The sequence below is a fragment of the Hemitrygon akajei genome, unplaced genomic scaffold (genome assembly GCF_048418815.1).
Source record: "Hemitrygon akajei unplaced genomic scaffold, sHemAka1.3 Scf000148, whole genome shotgun sequence".
In the NCBI taxonomy this organism is placed as follows: domain Eukaryota; kingdom Metazoa; phylum Chordata; class Chondrichthyes; order Myliobatiformes; family Dasyatidae; genus Hemitrygon; species Hemitrygon akajei.
In genome coordinates this window covers 1,231,383-1,248,314 of record NW_027332034.1, presented here as the reverse complement: position 1 = coordinate 1,248,314, position 16,932 = coordinate 1,231,383, and positions in this window count along the sequence as shown.

The following is a 16,932-nucleotide window of genomic DNA, read 5'->3' as shown; positions in this document are numbered from 1 at the left end:
AAGCGATCATCCAAAATCACTCAGTCTCAGTTATTCCTCTCGGCTGCTGGACAATTGCGGTTCCGGCCAGGATGCATGTTTCCCAGTATAGGAAGTTCAGTTTGGTGGGGGCCCGCGATACCATCCCTGAAAACACCGACAGCCACAGTCATCTCTGACTGGACCACAGTTCCTCACTCTCTTCTCCAGGTGTTATTTGAGGAAGCCCAGGCTGAGAGTTCCTCACTCTGGTTGAGCAGGATTACAGACATTGGAATCATAGTTTTACCCAGCAGGCCCCTAGGCAAGGTGTGACAGAGAGACATTGAGGTGTTAACATGGGGGATCCCAGAAAGACATAAACACAAACACCTCTGTTACATTCCCGTAACGGTTTAAATGAACCAGCAGCAATAGACCAGACCTGGATTGTGCTCTTGATGTTAAAACCACTCTCTTTATTCGTATCTACTTATCATATAACAAATTAAGCAAACTAATCAAAAGCTAAAAGTATTATGAGTACACATATGTGTAAATATAACTCCCAAACCACTGAGCTCAGGGAATACCAAGCTTAAAGTCTTGAGATGATAAAGTATGAAAGTTCAGTTCATCCACGGAATCAATGACGAGAGAGAGAGATTTGTAATCCAAGGTGAATGGCAAGAGAAGGCAACTACGTTGAATTCCACAAATTCCACAGTGGTAAAACAAGATAACAGTCGCTGTAGGTCTTATCCGTCGTTGTTCTAAATCCACATACGAATTATCACCAGAAGTAGCTTATCATAGGAGTACTATCTTCAGAAGGAACTACCACCCAGGCAAGGGTTGACACACAGGTAGATTCCGCAAGGTACTCCCAATCCAGATCCAACACACAAAGTTTTAGCGACAGTGAGTTCCACAGAATATCCCTTCTCACAAGTGTTTACCACATAACACACCCGAATCCAGCTAAGGGTTAACAAAAGTGGTAGCGACGGGATACTCCAACAAAATCCCCATATGGATTATACGAATTATCACCAACAGTGATTGGTCACAGGGGTACCTCTTCAAGTGAATTACCACACCCAGGCAAGGGTTAGCACAAGTGGTCTTCACAGGATACTCCCAAACCAACAGATCCACTCCAGTGGATCAAACAAAGTGACAATCACACATTCGGTATAGGCTGAATCAATAGTCAACCCACTCTTGTGGGCATAGGAGAGTCCAAACAGTGGCCTTTGGCCTCTAGGAACCTTTGTTTCGAACTTTCCATCTTCTTTCTTTCTCTCTGGCTGACTGTGTTTGTGACTATCCTTGCTTAAATAAAACAAACTGTGAGCTATGTAAACACAAGTTGCAAGCAAGTGTAAACACGCTGCATAGTCAAATAGTTCCGCCCCCCCCCCTCTCTCTCTCTCTCTCTCTCTCTCTCTCTCTCTCTCTCTCTCTCTCTCTCTCTCTCTCTCTCTCTCTCTCTCTCTCTCTCTCTCTCTCTCTCTCTCTCTCTCTCTCAGTAAGAATCAAACAGGAGCCGGGAAAGCCAGGCTTGCATACACAGGAATTTAGAAGGAGAATTTAGAATTTAGTATTTTCTCCGTGTGTCGCTTTTTTAGTTATCTTCTGTTGCTCTTTAAAAGTTTCCAAATCCTCTGGCTTCCCACTCATCTTTGCTATGTAATACATCTTCTCTTTTATTTTTATACTGTCCTTGACTTCCTTGTCATCCACGGTCGCCCCTACTATCCTTAGCTGGCTTTTACCACTGAGATTGGGTGCGACTACAACCAGAGGCCATGGGGTAAGGGTGAAAGGTGAAATGTTAAGGTGAACATGGGAGGAAACTTCTTTACACAGACAGTCATCCGGGTGTGGAATGAGCAGCCAGCGCAAGTGGTGCATGCGAGCATGTTTTCAATATTTAAGAGGTTCGTGTAGGTACCTGGACGGTAGGGGTGTGGGAGTGGGCAGTTTAATTAGTTCAGCACAAACCAGATGGCCCAAATGGCCTGTTTCTGTATTGTAATTTTCCACAAGAACCTGAAGTAATACTAATATTCACTCTAAGTCCTTTTAACAGCTGGGCAGACCAACCATTCACCTCAGCAGGGATTTTTTATATGGCGTTAAAATTGTGGAACTTTAAGTTAATAATACGTAAAAGAAAATCCCAGATGCACGTCAAGAAAGACAATTTGCATGAGAGTGTTTCAGTTACTGTGGGGCCAGGCACCCATGCAGCTCAGCCGGAAGATGGAATAATACAAATGGAGAGAGTCAAACTGAGCCAGGGTACAAATTACAGGTGGCAGAAATGCCCCATTCTTATAGAGACAGGAAGAGCATCGGGGAATCGATGGTCATTCCAGATACCAGCACTCTGCCAAGTCAGGAGATGATTTCTCTCAACTTGGGTTCAACCTCATTGTAACAGTGAGCAACAGCCAGATCAAAACTTGGCGACTCCAACAATCTCATCTGAATTGTTGTCCTACAGCCATTGATGGACTTTGTAAATCATTTCACAGGTTAAAACGAGAAGGAATTTGTCTCCAGGAATCTCAAACACAGCACGCCAGTTTTTCTGTCTCTGTCCAGATATTTAAGAAGTGGAGCGAAGGATTCTATCGACTATCCTTCCTACTCAGAATGTGGGGAGGGGGGAGGATTTATTCGGTCATCTGACCAACTGGCACGCACGTCATTTTACACAGGAGAAAGGCCGGTAACCTGCTCAGACAGTGGGAATAGATTCACTCGGTCCTCTCAACTGAAGGTACATCAGCAAGTTCACACTGGGCAAGGCCATTCACCTATTCTGTGTGTGAGAAAGGATTCAATTGGTCTTCCAACTGTGGACACACCCGTCAGTTCACACCGGGCAGAAGCTGGTGATCTGCTGAATTTCTCGGAAAGGATTCACTCAATCATCTAACGTAATGGCTCACCAGCGAGTTCCCACAGGGGAGAGTCCATTCACCTGCTCAGTCTGTGGCTCGGGCTTCACTCAGTCTTCCAACCTGCAGAGACACCAACGAGTTCACAGTGGGGAGAAGCCATTCACCTGCTCAGTCTGTGGGGTGAGATTCACTCGGTCAGACAACCTACAGATACATCAGCGAGTTCACACCGGGGAGAAGCCATTCACTTGCTCAATCTGTGGGAAGGGATTCACTCAGTCATCCACCCTACGGAGTCATCAGCGAGTTCACACTGGGGAGAAGCCATTCACCTGCTCAGTCTGTGGGAATGGATTCACTCAGTCATCCACCCTACGGAGTCATCAGCGAGTTCACACTGGGGAGAAGCCATTCACCTGCTCAGTCTGTGGCGCGGGATTCACTCAGTCTTCCAACCTATACAGACACCAACGAGTTCACAGTGGGGAGAAGCCATTCACCTGCTCAGTCTGTGGGGAGAGATTCACTCGGTCAGACAACCTACAGAGTCATCAGCGAGTTCACACCGGGGAGAAGCCGTTCCCCTGCTCAGAATTACGGAAAGGATTCACTCAGTCATCCCAAGAACTGGCACATCTGTCAGTTCACAATGGGGAGTGGCCGTTGTTATGAATCCCTAGGTTTCGTTTGCTGTGGACTGTCATTTTAAGAGAGAGAAATTAAAAAGTTATTTCAGTTTGACTTGTAGCTTGTTTACATCGCTCGCAGCTTGTTTAGTTTTAACCGAGGAGACAGGCACTCAGAGTCAGACGGAGACGAAGGAGGAAAAATGAAAGGATGGAAACCAGAGAACTAGTGACCAAGGGTCACTGATTACAACTTTCCTATGCCCACAAGGGTGGGTTAATTATCGATTCAGCGTACTCAAATATGTGGTTGTCACCTCGTTTGATCCGTAGGAGTGGATCTGACTCGGGGTATCCTGTGAAGACCACTGATGTGTTAACCCTTGCCTGGGTGTGGTGGGGTAATTAACTTGAAGACGATACCCCTTGTGACGTCACTTTCCGTGATAATTCGTATGTGAATTTGGAATGATGACGTATAAAATCTACAGCAACTGTTGTCTCGTTTTACCACCATGAAACCTGTGGAATTCGACATAATTGCCTTCTCTCAACATTTACGCTGGATTACAAATATCTCTCTCATCACCTATTCCATGGTTGAACTGAACTTTCATACTTTGCCATCTCAAGACTCTAAGCCTTGTTTCTCCCGAACTCAATAGTCTGGGAGTTATAGTTACACACATATATACACATAACACATTTGTTTATCTTTTTTAAGTTACTATGTTATAAGTAGATCCTAATAAAGATGGTTTTAACATCAAAAACAGACTCCAGGTGTAGCCTATTGCTGGTGTTCGTTTCTAAAGCGTTACAATTCATAACAAAATTTGGATATGCGTCTGGGATATGAACAGATTTGGGGGCGTAGTCATTAATGATCGATTTCATTGGGGAAATTCCATTTTGATTTATTTGTGTGTGGAAAATCAGTAGCAAACGATGTTGATAGATGTCTCGAAGTGCCAGGCACTCGAGGACTCCAGAAGGGTTGAGTTGTTATGTATTGCTAGAAGGTTAAAACTTGCTAAGGGGAAATCGACAATAGGGAGGGCACAGATGCAGAGTGTAATAGCTGAACATTATGTATCTGAGGGTGTGTTTAAAGTGGAAGAGTTGGAGGTGTTTCCTGAAAGTAAACCTCGTGAGCTTGAGCTCCAGTACAAGTGAAAAAAATTAAATGCGGAGACTGCGGAAAGGCAGAGGCAGTTTGAGGCTAGAGAGGCAGGAAAACAGGGAGGAAGCAGAAAGGCAGAGGCTGTTCGAGCTGGAAAAGATAGCGAGATTGCAGCAAAGGTGTCGAGTGTTAGACTCTGGTGATAAGTTTAAGGCCAGTCGGGAAGTTAAATTGGTCCCTCCATTTGACGAGGTAGAGGTTGATAAATACTTTCAGCATTTTGGGAAGGTTGCTCAGAGTTTAAAGTGGCTAAAATAGGGTTGGCCTATTCTCTTACAAAGTGTAATTAAGGGGAAGGCTCAGCAAGCCTATTCTGCTTTGACAGTTGATGAAGCAGCTGATTATGACATTGTGAAACAGGCTGTGCTCAAAACTTACGAGTTTTTCCCAGAAACATACAGGCAAAAGTTTAGAAATTTGAGGAAGTCTGTGAACTAAACTTATATGGAACTTGCTTATGATAAGTTTGTGTGTTTTAACTGCTGGTGCACATATAAAAATATAAATGATGATTTTAACAGCTTGTAAGAGTTGGTTTTAATTGAGGAATTCAGAGGGTGCGTGCCTGATGACATAAAGAGATATTTAGATGAAAAGGATGCTGCCACTTTGCAGGAGTCTGCTGGATGAGCAGATGAGTTTGTTTTTACTCATAAGGTTAAGTTTATTCCGAATAAGAGCTTCCAAAAGAGTAGCAGTGCTCAACAGTGTAATCCAGAAATTAAAGCTGGGACTAGTGACAAGAGTAAGAATGAAGGGAAGCAGTTGAAGGAGAAATATTCTCATGTTACTTGTTACTATTGTAAGAAAGCTGGTCATATGATGGCCAATTGTTGCCGCCTGGGGAATAAAAAAGGAAAAGGAGGCAGTCCCGAATGCCTGTGTTCAGTATGTTGAAGCACCTGTAAACCCACAGGGTTCTGAACATTCTGTTGAGGCTCAGATAGGAAAAAGGAAAAGGAGGCAGTCCCGAATGCCTGTGTTCAGTATGTTGAAGCACCAGTAAACCCACAGGGTTCTGAACATTCTGTTTGAGGGTCATATAAGGAAAAAGGAAAAGGAGGCAGTCCCGAATGCCTGTGTTCAGTATGTTGAAGCACCAGTAAACCCACAGGGTTCTGAACATTCTGTTGAGGCTCAGATAGGAAAAGGGAAAAGGAGGCAGTCCCGAATGCCTGTGTTCAGTATGTTGAAGCACCTATCAACCCACAGGGTTCTGAACATTCTGTTGAGGCTCAGATAGGGAAAAAGGAAAAGGAGGCAGTCCCAAATGCCTGTGATCAGTATGTTGAAGCACCTATAAACCCACAGGGTTCTGAACATTCAGTTTGAGGCTCAAGTAAGGAAAAAGGAAAAGGAGGCAGTCCCGAATGCCTGTGATCAGTCTGTTGAAGCACCTGTCAACCCAGAGGGTTCTGAACATTCTGTTGAGGCTCAGATAAGGATTTGAGAGGTCTGACCCAGTTAAGAAGAGATTCGATCATTTTACGTCAGATGGGATTGTATTATTAAAGGAAGGGTCAACCCCGGTACCACTGAAAATTGTTTGAGATACAGGGGCTTCTCAGTCACTTATATAAGACAGCATTCCAAAGTTTGGTGATGAGACTGAAACAGGTGAGGTAAATCTTATTAAAGGCATTGGGGGCGTTGTGGTTTCTGTTCCATTGTACAAGGTAACTTTACAGTCAGGGTTGGTTTCGGGACCTGATAAAATCGGATTGTGCTCCAGTTTACCGGTGGAAGATGTTACTTGGCTTGTTAGAGAATGACCTGGCAGATGATAAAGTTGTTCCTGCATTGCTGTTGACAACTAACCCAACCACTGACGACCCACAGATGGATTTTAACATTTATCCTTCCTGCGCAGGAACTCGAAGTATGGTTAAAAAGGCTGCCGACACAGACCATTCTGTGCAGCAAGATTCTGATACCCATGATAGCCAAAATCGGGATGCAGGTTATGATGAATGTCAGGGACTTTTCTGCCTTCATTGTTTCAACAGGATTCAGGTAGTAAGTCTGATGAGAAAGATTTATCCCTGTCCAGGAAGGAGTTTAAAGCAGAACAGAACCGAGACCCTGAGATTGAAGCTTTAAAAGAAACAGCTCTCTCAGATAATGAGATTAAGAAAGTGCCAGTGGGATATTATCTCAAGGATGGAGTGTTAATGAGGAAGTGGAGATCACCTGCTATACCAGCGAGTGAGGAATGGGCAATTGTTCACAAAGTTGTAGTTCCTAAAGTTTATAGGGCTGAAATTTTAACTTTGGCCCACAGTATGCCCTTAGGTGGCCATATTGGAATGAATATAACTGTAAATAGGTTTATGAAATAATTGTACTGGCCTAATTTGAGGAAAGATGTGACCTTTTTCAAACATGTCACACTTGTCCATGTGTGAGTAAACCCGACCAGGTCACCCCAGTGGCCCCACTGTGGTCTATACCTGCATTCGGTGAACCCTTTTCTAAAGTTATAGTGGATTGTGTTGGCCCATTGCCAAAGCCTAAAGCTGGCCATCAGTATCCGCTAACTATAATGTGTACTGCATCCAGATTCCCAGACGCAATACCTCTCAGAAATATTAAAGCTAAAACTGTAGCGGAAGTTCTTACCAAGTTGTTTTTTTTTTACCATTTCTGGATTGCCTAATGAAATCCAGTCTGATCAAGAAAGTAATTTTACACCTGGATTATTTCAGTAGGTAGTTTATGAACTAGGAACTGAACAAATAACATCATCTGTGCACCATCTGGAATCACAAGGGCTGTAGAAAGTTTTGATTCTACACTCAAAGCAATGATTAAGACATACTGTGTTGAAAATGGAAAGACTGGGATAAAGGAATATACTTGCTTTTGTTCTCAGGAAGAGAGTCGGTACAGGATCACTGGGCTTTAGTTCACGAACTATTTGGTTGTAGGTTGACGGGACCTTTGACCTTGTTAAATGAACGGTGGATTGATGGGGATGTACATGTTAACTTGTTAGACTATGTTTAGAAGTTCACTAATAAACTACACCAAGCGTGTAGTCTCGTGAGCCAAAACTTAAAGATTTCTCAAAACAAAATGAAGTGTTGGTTTGATAAGCGGGCTTGCGAAAGAAAATACCAGGTGGGGGATATCTTATCTTACCTCCAAAGTTGACGAATCCACTCCAGGTGAAATTCAATGGACCGTATGAAATAGGCTCTCAAATTAATGATGCGAATTATGTTATTAAAACACCCGACTGACGTAACTAACACAAGTTGTACACATAAATATGATAAAGACATATTTTGACAAACAGGCACCATCTGTGAGTGTTGTTGTCAAAACATATGCATCTGGTAACCCTGAGAATGAAACAATTGACTCGTCTGAGACTTTTCACAAACCAAACATGGTCCCAGTTAGGCTAATGAACTCGGTTGTTCTAGAAAACATTGATAACAGGTTGGCTCATCTGCAGCCAAAGCACCAACAACAGGTGACGGAATTAATTCTAATGTTTAAAGATTTATTTCCTGATATTCCCAAGCAAACCACGGTCGCAGTACATGATGTAGATATTGGTCAAGCCAAACCGATTAAACAACACCCATATCGCATGACCGTAGAAAAGTGTAAATTAGCAGAGCAAGAAATTGAAAATATGCTGGCAAATGGTATTATTAATCATTCAGCATCAGATTGGAGTCACCCTGCATTATTGTGCACAAACCTGATGGTAGTGTTAGGTTTTGCACTGATTATAGGAAGGTAAATGCAGCAACAAAAAGAGATGCCTATTCTATCCCTAGGGTGGATGATTGCATCGATAAAGTTGGAAAAGCTAAATTTCCAACAAAGATTCATCTGTTGAAAGGGTATTGGTGTTTTCCATTGATGCAGAGAGGTGGACATTCCAGAGAATGATTGATTTTGTAATTCGAGGGTTAGAACACACAGATGCCTATATTGATGACTTAGTCACAGGGAGTGACATTTGGGAAGAGCATATCTCTGCAGTAGAAAAGCTGTTTGACAGGCTTTCCCAGGCCAGCCCTACAGGTAACTTGGCTAAGAGTGAATTTTGCCATGCCACTGTGACCTATTCTGGCTATGTTGTAGCTCAAGGCAAGTTGGCTCCTGTTCAGGCAAAAGTCCAGGCAATTTCTCAAGTTCCTATTCTGACTGGTAAGAAGGCTCTTAGAAGGTTTCTGGGAATGGTTGGATATTATCGTAAGTTCTGTAAGAACTTTGCTGATATCGCTCTTCCTCTGACTAATCTCCTGTAGAAGGGTGAAAAGTTTCTTCGGAGTGAACCTCGTCAGTAGGCATTTGATCGATTGAATGCCGTTTTTATGTTATTCACCTCTGCTCTGACTTTACAAAGCCATTTTCTATAGCAGTGGATGCCAGTGATGAAGCTGCCGGGGCAGTGATATTAAAAGATGATGGTGATGTTGAACATCCTGTAGCTTACTTTTCGAGAAAATTCAATGAGCATCAAAGAAATTATTCCACCTTAGCGGGTTATTTTTGACATTTTAAAAAAACCTGGACAGGTATATGGATGAGAGCCGTTTGGGTTCATATGGCCCAGGCGCAGGTCAGTGGGACTAGGCAGAAAAATGGTTCGGCACAGCCAAGAAGGACCAAAAGGCCTGTTTCTGTGCTGTAATGTTCTATGGTTCTTAGAGAAAGAGTTGTTGTCACTCATCTTGGCTTTGCGGCATTTCGATGTCTGTGTTTGTCCTGAGAAGAAACCTCTTGCAGTTTATACTGATCATAATCTGTTGGTGTTTTTGATTCAAGTAATGGGCAAAACCAGATGATTGTTAAACTAGAGTCTGATTTTGCAAGAATATGGTATTGTGATAACGCATATGAAAAGCACGGACAATGTCATTGCCGATTGTCTTTCCAGATAAATGTTTTGTGTGAGGGGAAGTGTTATGAATCCCTAAGTTTCGTTTGCTGTGGACTGTCACTTTAAGAGAGTGCCTGAGTGAGGTGGGGACTAACAATGACGTCAGCCGCTGACTTTCTCAGGTCACTTTCGATTTTTACAGAGAGAGAGCTCAAGGAGGCGGGACTGTCTGACTTCCAGCTTGTTTACATTACTTGCAGTTTGTTTCGTTTTAAGCGAGGACACAGACACTCACAGTCAGAAGGACGCAAAGAAAGAGAACGAAAGGATTTAGACAAGGAAGCTAGTGGCCAAGGGTCACTGTTTGGAACTCTCCTGTGCCCACAAGGGCGGTTTGATTATCGATCCAGTGCACATCGAATATGCGCCTGTCACCACGAATAATCCACAGGAGTGGATTTTGTTTGAGGAATCCTGTGGTGATCACTTACGTGTTAACCCTTGCCTGGGTATGTGGTGTGGCGATTCACATGAAGACGATATCCCCTAGGAAATCTGAAATTCAAACAACAACACAAACAAAATGCTGGTGGAACACAGCAGGCCAGGCTGCATATATAGGGTGAAGCGCTGCCGACGTTTCGGGCAGAGACCCTTCGTCAGGACAAACCGAAAGGAAAGATAGTAAGAGATTTGAAAGTAGTGGGGCGAGGGGGAAATGCGAAATGATAGGAGAAGACCGGAAGTGGTGGGCTGAAGCTAAAAGCTGGAAAGGTGATTGGTGAAAGTGATACAGAGCTGGAGAAGGGAAAGAATCATGGAACGGGAGGCCTCTGGAGAAAGAAAGGGGGGGGGGGACAGATGGAGAACTGGTAATCAACTAAATATGTCAGGGATAGGGTAAGAATGGGAGGAGGAGCATTAACGGAAGTTAGAGAAGTCAATGTTCATGCCATTAGGTTGGAGGCTACCCAGCCGGTAGATAAGGTGTTGTTCCTTCAACCTGAGTTTGGATTCATTTTGACAATAGAGGAGCCCATAGATAGACATATCAGAATGGGAATGGGACGTGTAATTAAAATGTCTAACTTCCTTTATTGCTCCTCCTCCCCTTGTTACCCTATCCCTGATATACTTAGTTGATTACCTGCTCTCCATCTGCCCTCCCCCTTTCTCCCGAATCCTCCCGCCCCATGATCCTTTCCCTTCTCCAGCTCTGTATCACTTTCGCCAATCACCTATCCAGCTCTTAGCTTCATCCCACCTCCTCCGGTCTTCTCCTATCATTTCTCATTTCCCCTCCCCCCACGACTTCCAAATCTCTTACTATTTTCCCTTTAGGTTAGTCCTGACGAAGGGTCTCAGCCCCAAACTTTGACAGCGCTTCTCCCTATAGATGCTGCCTGGCCTGCTGTGTTCCACCAGCATTTTGTGTGCGTTGTTGATCCCTGTGACAAGTCACTTTCGATTATCATTCGTATGTGGATTTGGAACGGCTGTTCACGTACTGTGAATTTGGGAAGCGATTCGCTTATTCATCTAGCCTTATGTAACTCTCGCTTCGGCTGGCAGCTTAAAATAGGAGGTGATAGTCCCCTCCCCACCCATCCAAACTTAAGAAATCTCATTTGGGTGGATGCTGCGTGATGTGTCCACTGTTACAAATCAGTATTGTACCCCGAAATAACAAATGGTACACAACATTTGATTAAACAATTGACTTTTATAATTCCTACTTTGACTGAGGCAAAGATGTACAGTGTATCGGTAAAGTTTCCTGTAACATTTGACTTCATTGTGAAGTCTTATCTTGCACCTTCTATCTCACTGAGTTTTCCAAGAATCAGTTTCTGGTTGCTAGAACGACACAAGGTTTAATTGAATGCAGCACCTGGTGGGTTAAGAGTTATAAGCTACGATCGTAGGGCATGGCAGGTTAGATTCTAGCATTTTGTTACGAACAGTAACACTTTAGAAACGAACCAGCAGGAACAGACTGCACCTGGAGTCTGGTTTTAGAAACATAGAAACATAGAAAATAGGTGTAGAGGTAGGCCATTCGGCCCTTCGAGCCTGCACCGCCATTCAGTATGATCATGGCTGATCATCCAAATCAGAACCCTGTACCTGCTTTCTCTCCATACCCCCGATCCCTTTAGCCACAACGGCCACATCTAACTTCCTCCAATTCAGCCAATGAACCGGCCTCAACTGTTTCCTGTGGCAGAGAATTCCACAAAGTCACCACTCGCTCTGTGAAGAAGTTTTTCCTCATCTCGGTCCTAAAAGGCTTCCAATTTATCCTTAAACTGTGACCCCTCATTCTGGACTTCCCCAACATCGGAAACAATCTTCCTGCATTTAGCCTGTCCATTCCCTTTAGAATTTTATATGTTTCAATAAGATTCCCCCTCAATCTTCTAAATTCCAGTGAGTATAAGCCTAGTCGATCCAGTCTTTCTTTATATGAAAGTCCTGCCATCCCAGTAATCAATCTGGTGAACCTTCTCTGTACTCCCTCTATGGCAAGAATGTCTTTCCTCAGATTAGGGGACCAAAACTGCACACAATATTCTAGGTGCGGTCTCACCAAGGCCTTGTACAACTGCAGTAGAACCTCCCTGCTCCTGTACTCAAATCCTTTTGCTGTGAATGCCAACATACCATTTGCCTTTTTCACTGCCTGCTGTACCTGCATGCCCACCTTCAATGACTGGTGTAGAATGACACCCAGGTCTCGTTGCACCTCCCCTTTTCCTAATCGGCCACCGTTCAGATAATAATCTGTTTTCATATTTTTGCAACCAAAGTGGATAACCTCACATTTATCCACATTCAATTGCATCTGCCATGAATTTGCCCACTCACCTAACCTATCCAAGTCACCCTGCATCCTCTTACCATCCTCCTCACAGCTAACACCGCCGCCCAGCTTCGTGTCATCTGCAAACTTGGAGTTGCTGCATTTAATTTCCTCGTCTAAATAATTAATATATATTGTAAACAACTGGGGTCCCAGCACTGAGCATTACGGTACCCCACTAGTCCCTGCCTGCCATTCTGAAAAAGTCCCATTTACTCCCACTCTTTGCTTCCTGTCTGCCAACCAATTCTCTATCCACATCAATACCATACCCCCAATACCGTGTGCTTGAAGTTTGCACACTAATCTCCTTGTGGGACCTTGTCAAAAGCCTTTTGAAATCTAAATATACCACATCCACTGGCTCTCTCCTATCCACTCTACTAGTTACATCTTTAAAAAATTCTATAAGATTCGTCAGACATGATTTTCCTTTCACAAATCCATGCTGACTTTATCCGGTGATTTCACCTCTTTCCAGGTGTGCTGTTATCACATCTTTGAAAACCGAATCGAGCATTTTCCCCACACCCGACGTCAGACTAACCTGTCTATAATTCCCCGGTTTTTCTCTCCCTCCTTTTTTAAAAAGTGGGGTTAAATTAGCCACCCTCCAATCCTCAGGAACTAATCCAGAATCTAAGGAGTTTTGAAAAATTATCACTACTGCATTCACTATTTCTTGGGCTATTTCCTTAAGCACTCTGGGATGCAGACCATCTGGCCCTGGGGATTTATCTGCCTTTAATCCCTTCAATTTACCTAACACCACTTCCCTACTAACATGTATTTCCCTCAGTTCCTCCATCTCACTGGACCCTCGGTCCCTTACTATTTCCGGAAGATTATTTATGTCCTCCTTAGTGAAGACAGAACCAAAGAAGCTATTCAATTTGTCTGCCATGTCCTTGTTCCCCATGATCAATTCACCTGTTTCTGACTGTAAAGGACCTACATTTGTCTTGACCAATCTTTTTCTTTTCACATATCTGTAAAAGCTTTTACAGTCAGTTTTTATGTTCCCTGCCAGCTTTCTCTCATAATCTTTTTTCCCTTTCCTAATTAAGCCCTTTGTCCTCCTCTGCTGGTCTCTGAATTTCTGCCAGTCCTCAGGTGCGCCGCTTTTTTTTTTTTTTGCTAATTTATATGTTTCTTCTTTGGACTTGATACTATCCCCAATTTCCCTTGTCAGCCACGGGTGCACTACCTTCCCTGGTTTATTCTTTTGCCAAACTGAGTTGAATAATTGTTGTAGTATATCCATGCGATCTTTAAATGCTTGCCATTGTATATCCACCGTCAACCCTTTAAGTATCATTTGCCAGTCTATCTTAGCTAATTCACGTCTCATACCTTCAAAGTTACCCTTCTTTAAGTTCAGAACTTTTGTTTCTGAATTAACTATGTCAATCTCCATCTTAATGAAGAATTCCACCATATTAAGATCACTCTTACCCAAGGGGCCTCGCATGAAAAAATTGCTAACTAACCCTTCCTCATTGCTCAATACCCAATCTAGAATGGCCTGCTCTCTAGTTGGTTCCTCAACATCTTGGTTCATGAAAACCATCCCGCATACATTCCAATAAATCCTCTTCCTCAGGACCCTTACCAATTTGGTTCACCCAATATACATGTAGATTGACGTCACCCATTATAACTACTGTTCCTTTATTGCACGCATTTCTAATTTCCTGTTTAATGCCATCCCCAACCTCACTACTACTGTTAGGTGGCCTGTACACAACTCCCACCAGCGTTTTCTGCCCCTTAGTGTTATGCAGCTCTACCCATATCGATTCCACATCCTCCAGGCTAATGTCCTTCCTTTCTATTGCGTTAATCTCCTCTCTAACCAACAATGCTACCCCACCTCCTTTTCTTTCCTGTCTATCCCTCCTGAATATTGAATATCCCTGGATGTTGACCTCCCATCCTTGGTCACCCTGGAGCCATGTCTCTGTGATCCCAACTATATCGTATTCATTAATAACTATCTGCACATTCAATTCATCCACCTTGTTACGAATGCTCCTCTCATTGACACACAAAGCCTTCAGGCTTGTTTTCACAACACTCCTAGCCCTTATACAATTATGTTGAAAAGTGGCTCTTGTTGCTTTTTGCCCTGGATTTGCCTGCCTGCCATTTTTACTTTCCACCTTACTACTTTTTGCTTCTACCCTCATTTTACACACCTCTGTCTCTCTGCACCTGTTCCCATCCCCCTGCCACGTTAGTTTAATTCCTCCTGAACAGCAGTAGCAAACGCTCCCCTAGGACATTGGTTCCAGTCCAGCCCAGGCGCAGACATACCGGTCCCACCTCCCCCAGAACAGGTTCCAATGCCCCAAAAATTTGAATCCCTCCCCCTTGCACCACTTTTCAAGCCACGTAGTCATCTGAAATATCGTCCTATTTCTGCTCTGACTAGCACGTTTTTAATGTTAAAAGCACTATCTTCATTAGTATCTACTTACAATATAGTAACTTAAGCAAGATATGTGTGTATATGCATGTGTAAATATAACTCCCAAACTATTGAGCTCAGTGGTGGGTGGGGGGGAGGGGAACAAGGCTTAGAGTCTTGAGATGGTAAAGTATGAAAGTGTAGTTCATTCATGGAATAAGGGATGGGAGAGAGATATTTGTAATCCAGGGCAAATACAGAGAGAAGACAAATACGTTGAATTCCATAGGTTCCACGGTGGTAAAATGAGAGAACAGTCGCCGTAGATTTTATCCGTCGCCTTTCCAAATCCACATACAAATTATCACCGAAAGTGACTTGTCACAGGGATCAACAACACACACAAAATGCTGGTGGAACACAGCAGGCCAGGCAGCATCTATAGGGAGAAGCGCTGTCGAAGTTTCGGGCCGAGACCCTTCGTCAGGACTAACCTAAAGGGAAAATAGTAAGAGATTTGAAAGTCGTGGGGGGAAGGGGCAATGAGAAATGATAGGAGAAGACTGGAGGGGTGGGATGAAGCTAAGAGCTGGAAAGGTGATTGGCAAAAGTAATACAGAGCTGGATAAGGGAAAGGATCATGGGACGGGGGGCCTCAGGAGTAAGAAAGAAGGTGGGGGGGGGGGGACACCAGAGGGAGATGGAGAACAGGCAAAAAACTAAATATGTCAGGGATGGGGTAAGAAGGGAAAGAGGGGCATTAACGGAAGTTAGAGGTCAATGTTCATGCCATCGTGTTGGAGGCTACCCAACCGATTATAAGGTATTGTTCCTCCAACCTGAGTTTGGAGTCATTTTGACAATAGAGGAGGCCATGGATAGACATATCAGAATGGGAATGGGACGTGTAATTAAAATGTCTTTCTGTTAATGTCCCTCCTCCCCTTCTTACCCAATCTGTGACACGTTTAGTTGTTTACCTGTTCTCCATCTACCCCCCCCTTTTCTTTCTCCCGAATCCTCCCATCCCATGATCCTTTCCCTTCTCCAGCTCTGTATCACTTTCGCCAATCACTTTCCAGCTCTTAGCTTCATCCCACCCCTCCAGTCTTCTCCTATCATTTCGCAATTCCCCTCCCCCCACTACTTTCAAATCTCTTACTATCTTACCTTTCGGTTTGTCCTGACGAAGGGTCTCGGCCCGAAACGTCGACAGCGCTTCTCCCTATAGATGCTGCCTGGCCTGCTGTGTTCCACCAGCATTTTGTGTGTGTTGTTTGAATTTCAGATTTCCTCGTGTTTCTCATAGGGATATCGTCTTCAAGTGAATCGCCACAGCACATGCACAGGCAAGGTTTAACACATAAGTGGTCTCCACAGGATTCCCCAAACAAAATCCACTCCTGTGGATTATTTGAGGTGCCAGGCGCACATTCGATGTGCACTGGATCGATAACCAAACCGCCCTTGTGGGCACAGGAGAGTTCCAAACAGTGACCCTTGGCCACTAGCTTCCTTGTCTAAATCCTTTTGTTCTCTTTCCTTGCGTCCTTCTGACTGTGAGTGTCTGTGTCCTCGCTTAAAACGAAACAAACTGCGAGTAATGTAAACAAGCTGGAAGTCAGACAGTCCCGCCTCCTTGAGCTCTCGCTCTGTAAAAATCAAAAGTGAGCTGAGAAAGTCAGCGGCTGACGTCATTGTTAGTCCCCACCTCACTCAGGCACTCTCTTAAAGTGACAGTCCACAGCAAACGATACCGAGAGATACATAACACTTCGCCCCCCACAAAGGAAATTTCTTTCTGAACTAAAAGAGAAAAATTTTAACTGCAAGCTACAGTATGTAAAATAATGCATGTATGGTTATCATGTAACACATTGCAGAATCGTATGCAAATACCAGATTCTGCTTCACTATTAAAACTGTAAGCTTCCATCTGGAAAAACAATCGGCAATGATATTGTCCGTGCTTTTCATATGCATTATCACAATACCATATTCTTGCAAAATCAGACACTAGTTTAACAATCATCTGGTTTTGCCCTTTACCTTAATCAAAAACACCGACAGTTTATGATCAGTATAAACTACAGGAGGTTTCTTCTCAGGACAAACATCAACATCAAAATGCCGC